Genomic DNA, 9,731 nt, shown 5'->3' with positions numbered 1-9,731 from the left:
GGGGGCCCAGGCTGGAGGAGGACCAGGCTCAGTTGGGGCTGCTTTGGGGCCCAGGCTGGAGGAGGACCAGGCTCAGCTGGGGCTGCTTTGGGGCCTAGTCCGGAGGGGGGCCTGGCACAGTTGGGGCTGCTTTGGGGCCCAGGCTGGAGGAGGACCAGGCTCAGTTGGGGCTGCTTTGGGGCCCAATCCGGAGGGAGGCCCAGCACAGTTGGGGCTGCTTTGGGGCCCAGTCCGGAGGGAGGCCCAGCACAGTCGGGGCCTCGGGGCCCAGTCTGGAGGGGGCCTGGCACAGTTGAGGCCTCCTCTGGGTACAGACCAAAGGGGGCCCAGGCAGAGCCAGGGCCTCCTTTGGGCCCAGGCTGGAGGAGGACCAGGCTCAGTTGGGGCTGCTTTGGGGCCCAGTCCGGAGGGGGGCCTGGCACACTTGGGGCTGCTTTGGGGCCCAGGCTGGAGGAGGACCAGGCTCAGCTGGGGCTGCTTTGGGGCCTAGTCCGGAGGGAGGCCCGGCACAGCCAGAGCCTTGTGGCAGCAGTCCAACTCTCAAGTTCAACCTTTAACCATAACCTAAAACGGTAACCGTAGTGAAAGGTAGTGGCAGATAGAGCTGCTTTACTGTGTTTTAATTTTCCCAAGAATGGTGAAGGACTCAAGCTAGTAAAGAAAGACCCCTTTCTGAAGAGCAGGACTCAGAAGGTATTACCAGAGAGCAGATCTCCCAGTAGAGATTCTTCCCCTTAGACAGCCAGCCCTTAAATGAGGTTAGGGAGGGCTGGGACCAGGCTCCACCCCTTTTCTGCACAGGTGAAACGCTTCCAGCTGTGCTCCGCAGCAGACCATGTTTTAACAAAGGTGAAAGCCTGTGAAACAAAAGAATCCCTTCTTACTTGTTTCACGTTTGTGTTTGTTGACCGCAGTTCCAACCAGGTGGACTCTCAATGTCTTGCAAGCGACACCTAGAAGCAGGTACAGGCAGGAGGCACAGCACCCTGCAACCTCCAGGTGAGTGACAGCAGCCAGGCAGGGCTTTGGGCTCTGCAGGGTGATTGTGTGGAGCATTATGCACAGGAACAGCTGAGTCTAAAGATGATGGCAGAGCTGCAGAGCTAAGCATAATGGAGAGGCACAGCGGCTCAGCTCGTTTCCCACCGTAACGCAGGAAATAAGAGCCACGAGGGAAATGCAGACGCACTGTGCTTTCCTCTTTTGTCTCATGCCTTCTGGCCCTGTCAGAGGGGAGGAATGAGCTGCGCTTCCGCAGAGACGTTCCTCTCACAGCCACTCACCCCTCAGGTTGGAGCATTCCTGGCTGCAGGGTGGGAAAGCCAGTTCTTGCCTGGTGGTATCTGCAAAGCTGAAAAAGAAAGACAAACTATGGCCTCTTCTCTCATAAAGTGAGAGGGGAGATCCTGTGCTATTGGGCTGCAGTCAAGAGTCTGAGAGAGTCTGTGTTGTGTGAGATTTTAGAGAGAGCGCTGAGGAGTGTGGGAGCAGTGCAAACCTGCCGGGATGCTTTTACTTTCAGGGGCCTTTGTGCAAATGTTCATGTCCTAGAAGCACGTGGCGGAGCACGTCCTGGGATCAAGGTGCCATGGACTGGAAAATGCAGCTCTGGACATACAGGCTTGGCGGAGTTCCTGTGTGAAGACAAAACTCCCAGTACTCCAGAAACGTGGAGGCAGAAGAGCAGTGACAAGGTATCTGTATGTCTGTCAGTATATGTGCACAGCAGGCCCAGCTGCCCTGCCTCCTCCCTCCACCGGATCTTCTCCTGCTCCTGGAGTCTCCTGTGGCATTGGTGGTGTGGGGCAAGTTATTTTGTCAAGCAGGATCTGCCATTCGTAAATCCATTCTGACTGGGCCCGATCCCCTAGTTGACCTTTAATTAATCTCAACATTATCCTTTCCATAAGCTATCCTGGCCCTGAGGTAAGACTGATAGGTCTGTAGCTACCATGCTCATCTTCTGGCCGTTTCTGAAGATGTGCATCATATTTGCCAGTCTCCAGTCCACCTGCGTGTTTCCATTTAGCCAGGACTGCTGAAGGACGATGGAGTGTGGCTTGGCAACCACATCCACCAACTCCCTCAGCACTCCAAAGTGCAGTCCATCTGGCCCCGTGAACTCGAGCATCCAGCATTCGGTGCAGGTCCAAAATCATCTCATTGTGGATAATGCAGGGCCTATTCAGTTCCCCATCCTTATCTACCAGCACAGGGGATTTTTTCCCAGGGAGTAACAAGTCTTGCTATTAGCGACTGAGGCAACAAAGGCATTAAGTTCCTCAGCCTTATCCTGATCCTTGGTCACCAAGTTGCCCTCGGCGTCCAACAAGGGATGGAGATTCTCCCTTGCCCTCCTCTTGCTGTTGATGTATTTATAGAAATATTCTTTGTTGTCCTTCACCTTACTGTCCGAGCTCAGTTCTAGCTGGGCTTTGGCTTTTCTAATTTTCTTCCTGCACAGCTTTGCTACGTACCTGTAATCATCATAAGTAGCTTGACTACTCTTCCACAAACCATAATCTTTCATTCTGCTCTTGAGTTCCAGTCGAAGGTCTCTGTTCAGCCAGTCCAGGAGTGCGTGGGCAGACAAAGAAGCGTTGTGCAGGCAGGGAAAAATGAGTGCTGTGGGTCCTGGGAGCAGCAATGCGTGAGGCTCCTCCTGCTAGTGCTCTTCCGCTGGAACGTCCCTTTGGTTTTCTACTTGGGAGAATATTTGAACCCGTTGAAAAGGGTCTGACTTGAAGCGAGGGTGCAGAGCAGATTTAACCTCTGCAGGCGTGTATGCCAGAGCATGAAGCATCGTCAACAAGCACGGGGTAGCACCAGCTTGAAACAGGGGAAGCTTCCACAGAGCCCCCAGATGGAGTCCCAGGGTGATGAGATGAAGCTGATTTTGGCAGCATTAAAGGTGGTTTTCCAGGATCTGTGCCTTCTAGGGCTGGGGGCTGTCACTGGGGTTGCTTTCACAGGACACCCCCCAGCCCACCTCAGGACCCACGGGGAGTCTGTCGGTGACAAATGTGTCACTGAGTGACAGCATCAGGGTGGGAATGTGTGGAACACAGTGCCCAGGGCAGAGCCAAGCGGCGCTGGGGGGGGGTCAGCCCCAAGGAGAAAGCCTCCCCCATGGAAGAAATGGATTGCTTAATGCCGTGGGTGAGATGTTGTAGAAGAGCAAATTAATGAGGTTAAAAGGTGCCGCCCGGGTACTGTGGGAACCTCCTCCCACCCTGCAAGTGCTGTCCAAAGCTCTCCAGTGCCCCCTGCTGCTCTTTGCAGTTCCCCACTAAGCTCCCGTTGTCTCCCAGTATTGTCCAGAGTCTCCTTGTGCAAACTCAGTGCCCCCCAGTGCTGCCTGGAGCCACCCCAGTGCTGTATGCGGCCCTCAGTAGCCTCCCAGTGCCCCCCAGTGGACTTCCCAGTGCCTCCAGTAGTGCCCAGTGCCCCCAGTTCAACACATGCACTGCTCAGCACGTGACCGTCGCCTTCCCCAGGAACAAAACAAGGCAACAGAGACGTTGACAGCAGCGATGGTGATGGAGATGTTCAGACTGGAGGAGCTCTTGGCTCGCTGCAGCCACCCCAGCATCCCCAGAGGTGGGCACGGGGACCTGGGGGGGCTTTGGTGCTGCACAAACGACTGCAGGCAGAGGTGTAGGAAAGTGAACGCCAAGCATTTAATAATTGAACGTACAAAACAGCAAATAAATGACAATAGATATTCCCAACCATTTCCCACCCTGACAATTGTTTCTGATCCCACCCCCTAAAATTCCCACCCTCTAATTAATTTCCCACCCCCCAGCTCCCACCCCGCAATCAATTTCTCACCTTCCCCCCCCGCCCCCCCCCCGCCCCCGGCTCCCTCCCACCAATAGTTCCCTCCCTCTGCAAAACACTTCCCAGCCCCCCAGATTCCCACCCCAATAATTCCTTCCTCCAAATTCCAACAATTTCGGAGTGCAACATGGTCAGAGTACAATTTCCCACCCAGAATTGCCACCCCACAAAATTCCCTCCCCCTCCCCACATCTCCAATGCCAGCAGTCACGAAGTCCAATCCTTTTTGATGCCAACCATCTCCCACAGCAGCCATTTCTCACCCCAGCAGTTCCCCACCCCCCAAATTCCCACCCCAACAATATCACAGTAGAGCCATTTCATTTCCAACCTCAAAAAGATGCCAGCGCCCCAAGAATTCCCACCCCAAATTCCCTCCCCCCACCCATTCCCCACCCCAGATTCCCACCCCAACAATATCACAGTAGAGCCCTTTCATTTCCAACCCCAAAAAGATCCCAGCACCCCAAGGATTCCCACCCTCAGTTCCCACCCAAAGAATTCCCACCCCAAATTCCCTCCCCCCACCCATTCCCCACACCAACAGTTCCCCACCCCACAACCACCCCCCACCCTAATATTTGCCACCCCAGTAATTCCCACCCCCCAACCATTTCCCACCCCCCAGCCAACATTTCCCAGCCCAAAGCTTTGACAGTCCAACACTTTTGCGGTCCATCAGCTTCAGAGTCCCGCATTGCCCCAGCCCAAGATGCCGTTTGTGGACAGCCCAGGTTTGGAGGGGGAAGGCTGGGGCCAGTGCTGGTGCCCCCGGAACACTGCTGCTGCTCTCTGGGCATCGTGGGGGCCAGCGAGGAGCCCAGGGCTACAGGGAGCCGTGTTTGTCGGCTATGGCCACGTCTCCTGCTACACCAAGTGGGCCGGTTTCTTGGCACGCTCCCTCTCGAGCGCCTGTTGGGCTGTGATGGGCACCGAGTCCTCCTGCTGCGCGCCGTGCTGACACAGCCAGCTTCGCCTAGCGCCGGTGTTTGTGGCCTGGAACATCCTGGCCCCGCGGCAGCTTCCTCTTTCTGGCTGGGACGTGCCCGGTGCTGTTGCCTTTTGTGGTGGTGCAGGCGGGCGCTGGGCACTTGGCTGGCTCGGTGCTGTCCCCATGGTGCTTGTCTGCCACCCGGCAGGAGATGCATCCGGGTGGCAGGGCCAGGCGGGCGAGAACCACGTGGGGCTGCCTCCGCTGCACCCGTTCCATGACCTGTCCACTTTGCGTGAAAGGAGGCACAGGGTGCTTGGCTGGCTCGGTGCTGTCCCCGTGGTGCTTGTCTGCCACCCGGCAGGAGATGCATCCGGGTGGCAGTGCCAGGCGGGCGAGAACCACCCGGGGCTGCCTCCGCTGTGCCTCTTCCATCAGATGTGCTGTGTGGGGCAACAGGGGTGTGGGGGCAGCCAGGGGGGGCGGCAGTGCCAGGCGGGTGAGAACCACCCGGGGCTGCCTCCGCCGCGCCTCTTCCATCAGATGTGCGGTGCGGGGCGACGGAGGCGCAGGGGCAGCCAGGGGCGTCGGCACGGGCAGCTCCGGGGATGCTGGCTGCCAGCAGAGCGAGTTGCTGAGGAGCCCTGGTTCAGGTTGTGTGTCTTTGCTCAGCTCCCTGCTGGCCCTGGAGGAGTCAGAGTGCTCTGTGATGGAAGAAGAGGAGTCGAGGCTGCTGGAGACATCTGGGCTCAGTGGCTCCGTGGCAGTGATGCACTGCATCAGCTCTTCCATTTGGCAGCTGTTCGCAGTGTCTTTGGTCCCCTCTCTTGTGACACCGGGCAGGTCCTGGTTGTGCTGGGGGACCTCCAGAGCACTCGCCGCTTCTGAAAAAGCAAGAACATCCCCCCGAACGATGATGGCAGTCTTCCCACACCCGCTCGGTGCAGGCACCCACCCGTCACCTCTGCAGACCACAGTCTCACCGTCAATCCAGGTGAGCAAATTGTCAATTTCCACATCGTTGTCAAGTCTGTCGGTGCTGGGTGTCTCTTCTGGAAAAGGCAGAAAATCCCCAGCGGGGCAATGCCAGCTTTCCCACGCCCACTCAGTGCAGACACCCCCCCACCAGCTCTGCTGCCCCTCAGAGAGAGACTCACCGTTGTTGATCCACGTGAGCAGGTCATCAATGTCTGCGGTGTCGTACAGGATGCCTGTCTTGGATGTCACTTCTGGAAAAGGAAGAAAATCCCCGGTGGGGCAATGCCAGCTTTCTTTCCCACACCCACTGGGTGCCAACGACCCCCGCCAGCTCTGCTGCCCCCAAACTCACCGTCGTTGAGCCATGCCAGGAGATCATGGATGTCCGCGATGTCCTCCGGGATGTCTGCGCTCGTTGTCACTGCTGGGAAAGCAAGGACATCCCCAGTGGGGCAGTGGCAGCTTTCCCACAGCCACCCGGTGCGGACAGCCTGCCACCCGCTCTGCAGCCCCTGGACTCACCGCCTGATTCCAGCGTCGCAGCGCTGCAGGCGAGCTGAGCCGTGGCGGGATGGGGGCACACGTCGGTGGGCGCTGGGTGCCCCTGGTCCTCCGTGAGCACCACGGCGTCTTGAAAGGGCTCCATCGGTGGCTCCCAGGTGGCGGGCAGGGTGCAGGGCACGGGGAGCACCTGCTCCTGCAGTGACGGTACCTGCAAAAGAACTGGTGGGGGGCCGGGGCGGCCGGGGGCCTGCGGCAGGCAGGTGCCTGCGGGCTGCGGGGGCTCCCCGTGGAACACAGCCCCAGGCCACAGCCCCATCGGCTGCTGGGGCAGCAGCGTCCCTGCCAGCAGGGGATGTCCCCAGCAGTGAGCAGGGGCAGTGGGGGGAGCCGTACCTGGGTGCAGCCCCCCAGGTAGCAGCTGCAGCACGGGCAAGTGCAGCCCCACAGTTGGGGGCAGCCCCCCAGGGGGGAGCTGCGCTGCCTGTCCCCAGACACCTGGTACCCCAGGCCAGACAGAGGCCTGAGGCGCCAGGTAGGTGGCAGTGGGGACAGGGAGGGGTCGGGGTGGTACCGGCATCGGTCCGCGGATGGTGGGCTGCATCCAGGCGGGGTCCGGTGGCGGCACAGTCGCTTCAACGAAAATGGCGTCGGGTGTCAGAGGCACCGTCAGCGCTCCTCGAGGGATTCTCTCTGTGGGGAAAGGCCAAAGTAGGCGCTGGGGTGAGATCTGGGGCGCTGGGGTGGGATCTGGGGCGCTGGGGTGAGATCGGGCTTACAGGGGTGGGATCTGGGGCTCTGGGGTGCTGGGGTGGGATCTGGGTTACCAGGGGTGGGATCTGGGGTGCTGGGGTGAGATCTGGGTTACAGGGGTGAGATCGGGGGCGCTGGGGTGAGATCTGGGTTAGAGGGGTGGGATCTGGGGCTCTGGGGTGAGATCTGGGGTGCTGGGGTGAGGTCTGGGTTACAGGGGTGAGATCTGGGTTACAGGGGTGAGATCTGGGGCGCTGGGGTGAGATCTGGGGTGCTGGGGTGAGGTCTGGGTTACAGGGGTGAGATCTGGGGTGCTGGGGTGAGATCTGGGGCGCTGGGGTGAGGTCTGGGTTACAGGGGTGAGATCTGGGGCGCTGGGGCCAGCTGAAGCACGGGAGCAGGGGAAGCCTGCTGCCTTACCTGCCATGACAGCTGGAGAGTGGCAGTTAGGGGAGCCCCTCCCCCAACGGGGGGTTGCGTGACCGTTGGGGTCAGCCCCTTTCCCCCAGGCTTGAGATGGTTTGATTTTTCGTAGGCAAACATCCTTCCCATCCCAGTTGTTTCCCATTCCAATGATCAGTGACCCTCCCAATGGGCATTTTGCAGCGCAGTGCTCTTCCTTCCCAAGAGCCTCCCGTCCCAGTGGAAGTTGACCATCCCTGCAATGAGTCCTCACCCCTTGGGACAGTTTTCTCTCTGAGGGAGGATATTCGGGCCCAGTGGTTTCCCACTGTCACCAGCCAACACTGGGTGGGGTTACCCGGGCCTTTAGCAGTGGAGGTGAGCCAGCGTTATCTGTAGGGCTCAGAGATGGAGGGGCTGTCAGTGATCGATGACCGCAGTAACTGGAGGCAGCAAAAAGGCACTGTGAGGTGGCCATCCTCTGTACCATTGCAGTGGAGACAGATTGGCACTGGTTTGGATTGGTCTGTGTTCAAAGGGTGGGCTATGGGGTGGAATTGGCTGGACAGTCGCAGCCAGAGAGCTGTGCTCAATGGCTCTGTGTCCGGGTGGAGGCGGTCACGAGTGGTGTCCTAATGATGTTCAGCAAAGCCAGGGCAAGGTCTGTGAGGGGCAGAGAGACTCTGGAAAGCGTCCTGGGATTGCTTCTGTGCGGCAGTTGGGGGCCTTGGGGAGTGGGGGGCCTGTGCTGGTCTGTCTGTAGGAGTCTGTAAGGAGGGCTGTGGGGCTGGTTCTGAGGTGGAAGTGAGGGGTTTTGTGTGCTGAGGGACTGTGGGGACTGTCTGTGAGGAGGGTTCTGGGGTGGTTTCTGAGGAGAAGGTTTTGGATCTGCGGGGCTGAGGGTCCTGTGAGTGACTGTAGACCTCTGTGGGGAGAGTTCTGGTGTGGTTTCTGAGGGTTAAAGCATTGGGTTTGGGGGCTGAGAGGTTGTAGGGGTGTGTGAGCGAGGAGAGACTTTGGGACTCTGGGGCACTGAGGGGCCCGATCTGATCCCAGGGGCATAAGGAGTTTGATTTCCCCTGTGTTTTTCCCCCAAACCCATTTGTTCAACCAATGAAAATCGAAATATACAAGATGTTTCTGAACCTGGCAAAGTGTCCTTCACAGCACTGATGTGTTGGACTGCTGGGATGCTGGCTCTTGCTTTTTTTTTTACCGTGGTTTCAGTGATGGAGTATGCCACTGCAGCGGATGGCCCCAGAAGGGTAAGGACCAAAGAGGCAGGGGGCCATTGAAATAGTTGTATTTCATTTTTTTATCTCCCAGCTGTTTCATGGAATCTGGCTTGGATGTCTAGAAGTAACTGGAAGATTCTTGAGGAATGTCTGGGATGTTTTTTTATCTGGAGGAGGTGTGCCCATCAGGCTGAGGTGTTGCATCTGTCCCAGGTTCCCTGATGTGACGTCGTACTGCAGCTCCCCCAAGGGGTCTTGCATATGCATTGCTTGTGCTCGTGTGTATGACTCCAGAGGACATCCCAGCACAGCTCTGCTGAAGCCCAGTGGCGGTGGGAGGAGCAGAGGACAATCTCAGGTCCTGTGCTCTGAGGTGGATGCTTTCTTCCCAGAAGCACTGCTGGGCAGGATCTGATTGTACCTCCGTGTCCTTTCTGTGCCCAACACTGAACACTGTGCTTGAGGTGAGGCCTCGCCAATGCCGAGTACAGGGGCAGGATGACTTCCCTCGTCCTGCTCACCACACCACTCCTGATCCAAGCCAGGATGCCATCGGCCGCCTTGGCCACCTGGGCACACCGCTGGCTCATATTCAGCCACCTGTCCATCCGGACACCAAGGTCCCTTTCCGTCAGGCAGCTTTCCAGCCACTCCTCCCCAAGCCTGGGGGGACGCCTGGGGTTGTTGTGGCCAAAATGCAGGACCCGACACTTGGCCCCATTGAATGGGCCCATAGAATGGGCCCCCCCATTGATGGGCCAGTTAACCTTGGCCCATCGACCCACTCTATCCAGGTGGGATAACTGTAGCGCCTTTCTCCCCTCAGGCAGATCAACACTCCCTCCCACCTTGGTGCCCTCTGCAGTCACTGAGGGTGCGCTCAATCCCCTCATCAAGACCGTTAATAAAGATGTTGAATAGAAGCGGCCCCAGTACCGAGCCCTGGGGGACACCGCTCGTGTCTGGCTGCCAACTGGATTTAACTCCATTGAGCACAACTCTGTGGGCCTGGCCATCCAGCCAGTGTTTCACCCAGCGGAGCGTACGCCCATCCAAACCGTGGGCAGCCAGCTTCTCCACGAGAATGC

At 58.4% G+C, this 9,731-nt stretch overlaps 1 long non-coding RNA gene across 1 annotated transcript; it reads left to right on the top strand.

Moving 5' to 3' along the window:
• The first annotated feature begins 405 nt into the window (after window positions 1–405).
• On the top strand, window positions 406–5,583 carry LOC107050295. Its single transcript, XR_005862701.1, has 4 exons — window positions 406–999; window positions 1,523–1,694; window positions 2,543–3,600; window positions 5,447–5,583. It is a non-coding gene; the product is annotated as an uncharacterized LOC107050295 (long non-coding RNA).
• The last annotated feature ends 4,148 nt before the right edge of the window (window positions 5,584–9,731 follow it).

The sequence above is a fragment of the Gallus gallus genome, chromosome 10, assembly GCF_016699485.2.
Source record: "Gallus gallus isolate bGalGal1 chromosome 10, bGalGal1.mat.broiler.GRCg7b, whole genome shotgun sequence".
In the NCBI taxonomy this organism is placed as follows: Eukaryota; Metazoa; Chordata; class Aves; order Galliformes; family Phasianidae; genus Gallus; species Gallus gallus.
The sequence above is the reverse complement of the archived record's forward strand: the minus strand, read 5'-3'. Positions and strand labels throughout refer to the sequence as shown.